We start from the raw sequence: 3,823 nt of genomic DNA, 5'->3' as shown, positions 1-3,823 counted from the left end.
CTGTCTCAAAAATACATATAAACATTAAAAAAAAGAGGTTAAGTTGAAATTAGCTATGAAGCCTCTTTTTTCCTGAATTGATAATTATCTATTTGTTCCCCAACAAATACTCGGCGTCTCTTACCACCCCTCTCTCCCATTCCTTCCTAAAAGTGTTTATGATGGCTTATAAGGGTTCTGGAATAGAAAGAGACATTACTCTGTAGGAGACATTACTTAAGGATAAATCAGTCCCAGTCACCTCTTCCCTTGCTGTCTGCTGTGTGGTCGCCGGTAGCCGGCCCAATTCAGCAGCCATTGCTGATGAAGCCGGGCACCAGGGTGGGCCAAATGCTGCCTGGCTGGAGCCAATCAGATTCTCCCTTCTGGGAGAGAGACCGTCTTTAATGTCAGTATGAGATTTCCATGCAGAAGCTTTCTTTGTCAGTTCAGTTAGCTTGAGTGGGTCCTGTTCTTTACAACAAAATAACCCCTGATGAAATCTGAACATTGGATTTGGTTCTAAGCTTTCCACAGGATATTCAAGGCCAGGAAATGCAGAGTAAGCTTATTTTCATACAATACCTCAGTTACATTTTCAAATAACACGTTCAATCTCCAGGCACCTTTGCAGGTGAAGTACCTCTAAATTTTAAGCAGCAGATCCAATTGTTAGCCTGAAAAGAAAATACAATAAATCTACAGCAGAAGCAGCAAAAAAATATTGCAAAACACCAGGACAATAGTGTATTTGTTATAATTTTTTTCAGATGAAGAGTCTGATACTCTCTGGTGCATTTAATTTGGACTCAAAGCCATGTTAGTCAGCATATTGTTTTTATTTTATTTTTTACTTTTTTAAATTAAAAAATTTTTTATTTTTTAATTTTATTTTTTTAATGTTTTATTTATTTCTGAGAGAGAGAGAGAGAGAGAGGGAGAGAGAGACAGCGTGAGCAGGGGAGGGTCAGAGAGAGAGAGGGAGATACAGAATTTGAAGCAGCCTCCAGGCTCTGACCTTAGCTGTCAGCACAGAGCCCGATGCGGGGCTTGAACCCACAAACCATAAGATTATGACCTGAGCTGAAGTCCGATGCTTAACCGACTGACCCACCTACGCGCCCCAAAATTAAAAAAAATTTTAATGTTTATTTATTTTTGAAGGAGAGAGAGACAGAGTATGAGCGGGGATGGGTCAGAGACAGAATCCGAAGCAGGCTCCAGGCTCTGAGCTGTCAGCACAGAGCCCAATGTGGGGCTCTAATTCACGATCTGTGAGATCATGACCTGAGCTGAAGTAGGACACTTAACCTACTGAGCCACCCAGGCACCCCCATACTGTTTTTAAAAGTAATTAACATTATGTTTAAAACTAAGTTTATCCTATATTTTTTAGATGTTTCAGACACCCTTCGGTATAATGCAAATGTGAAAACTTCTCCTTCTAGGTTAATAAGAATGTCATGAGCTAAAGTGGAATATTACCCCTCAAGTATTGATAGTCTGCGCTGAGAAAGAAATTTATTCTGAGCATCTTCATAAAATCTCACTGTTTAACATAGTGAACAATACCTTCAACTACATCTTTGTGTTAGCTCTAACACAGTTTCCTTGTTCCTTGTATTAATCTTCGGACACAGGCAGATGGTGTTACTCAGGTAATTCAGGAAAAGTCTGTAAGGTGACAAAGGGGGCAGTGGGCACCGCTCTCCTTTCACTGGCCTTCTTCAGTGCAGCTTGCCATCTCTTACTCAATTCATCTCAAGAAATATTGACTGAACATCTACTTTGTACACTGTTCTTATTGCTAGGGATATAAATGTAAATAAGGTAAGTCCCCGCCTTTGTGAAGTCAAAAGTCTGGCTGGGACTGGAGACATTAGCAAGAGAACACAGCTGCGACATCTAAAAAGCACGTAGGCCTTCTTATGGGAACTTCACACCCACCATCTCTGTCAAGTAGATCGTATTATGCCCATTTCAGGGCACTGGTGCTCAGAGAAGTTAGGTCGTGCACATTCGGGATTTGAATTCAAGTCTGCCTGATCCGATCGTCTAGACTTCTGTGCTATCCAATATGGCAGCCGCTAGTCATGTGTGGTTATTTAAGTTGAATTTAGGGGCGCCTGGGTGGCTCAGGTTATGATCTCATGGTTCGAGGTTTCGAGCCCCGCGTCGGGCTCTGTGCTGACAGCCAGCTCAGAGCCTGCAGCCTGCTTCAGATTCTGTGTCTCCCTCTCTCTCTGAGCCTCCCCTGCTCACGCTCTCGCACTCGCTCTCTCTCTCTCTCAGAAATAAATAAAAAACGGGGCGCCTGGGTGGCTTAGTCGGTTAAGCGTCTGACTTTCGCTCAGGTCATGATCTCAAGGTTCGTGGGTTCAAGCCCCACGTCGGGCTCTGTGCTGACTGCCCCCTCAGAGCCTGGAGCCTATTTCAGAGTCTGTGTCTCCCTCTCTCTCTGACCCTCCCCTGCTCATGCTGTCTCTCTCTCTCTCTCCTAGAAATAAATAAAAATATTTAAAAAAAAGAAATAAATAAAAAACGTTAGCAATTAAAAAAATAAAGTTGAATTTAGAGCAATACATATTAAATAAAAAATTTAAAGTTAGTTGCTTTGTCTCACTAGCCACATTTCAAGTGCTCAACAGCCACATGTGGCTAGCAGCTAATGTATTGGACAGTGCAGATTTAGGACATTTCCATCATCGTAGAAAGTTCTATTGGTCAGCACTGGTCTAGACTCTTTTTTTTTTTTTTAACATTTATTTATTATTGAGAAACAGAGAGAGACAGAATGAGCATGGGAGGGGCAGAGAGAGGGGGAGACACAGAATGCAAAGCAGGGTCCAGGCTCTGGGCTCTCAGCATAGAGCCCAATGCGGGGCTCAAACCCACAAGTGGTGAGATCATGACCTGAGCCGAAGTCAGACGCTCAACCAACGGAGCTACCCAGGTGCCCCTGGTCTAGACTCTTAAAGTGAAGGATTGACTCCATGTCAGCTTCAACATCCTAAGTCCAGAATAGATTTCCAAAATCCAGGAACCACTATAATTGGCATTGTTTCTTTGCCCTGAGCCATCAAAAAGGAAGCTCCTGAATGGGGACCTATGCTGCCCCACTTTCCGAATGTTGCTCATCTTGAATGTAGATATGTGGAGGTGAATTGGAGATTTTTTTAACAGCAGGAAGTGTGGAAAATTAAATGAGACAATAAATAGCATTCCTCAGTGTCAAACCTGGCACATAGTAGGCACTCAGTAAATGCCGATGTGCTATTAAAGAGTGTGGAACATGGTGTCATGGGATGCTTTGAGGCCCAGTTTACCACTTTCTAACCACATGGCCTGGACAAAATCGGTCAATTTCTCCAAACCCCAGTTTCCTTAATTATAATTAGAGGTAATATCTGACCTCCCTATCATGGAGGGTGGCGATGAAGACCATAAGCTGACAGATATGAAAACGCTCTGTAAAGGCTTTGTAAAATAAGATCTTATTTCTGCCCTCCTCTGTGCCCTGGAAAAAAAAATGATTAAAATAATGAATTCCCAATCTGAGCTTGTTTACCAGTGATTTGCCTCTTTTCCCTGAAACTAGAGGACAGAAAAGATATGGCCTATCAAGGGTCAGAATTACATGAGATTACTCATTTTACTGCAGTAGAAAGAGGAAAGAAAGCACTGGGGGACATTGTGAGCCAGAATAAATCTTTGCAAATCCCCTAGCAGTCAGGGCCAGGGCTGTGAAGACCGCCTGGGTACACGGGGAGCAGATGCTGTCCTTGGGTCTCGTGTGAGCAAGACTCTATAGGCTTCCGTGGAGGGCTCCAAGTGGACCCAGTTG

At 43.0% G+C, this 3,823-nt stretch overlaps 1 non-coding gene across 1 annotated transcript; it reads left to right on the top strand.

Moving 5' to 3' along the window:
* The first annotated feature begins 2,291 nt into the window (after positions 1–2,291).
* Positions 2,292–2,376, top strand: TRNAE-UUC. The gene has a single exon. It is a non-coding gene; the product is annotated as a tRNA-Glu (tRNA).
* The last annotated feature ends 1,447 nt before the right edge of the window (positions 2,377–3,823 follow it).

Source organism: Hyaena hyaena, unplaced genomic scaffold, assembly GCF_003009895.1.
Source record: "Hyaena hyaena isolate Hyena2069 unplaced genomic scaffold, ASM300989v1 scaffold_1478, whole genome shotgun sequence".
NCBI classification, from domain to species: domain Eukaryota; kingdom Metazoa; phylum Chordata; class Mammalia; order Carnivora; family Hyaenidae; genus Hyaena; species Hyaena hyaena.
This window is presented reverse-complemented; position numbering and strand designations above follow the sequence as displayed.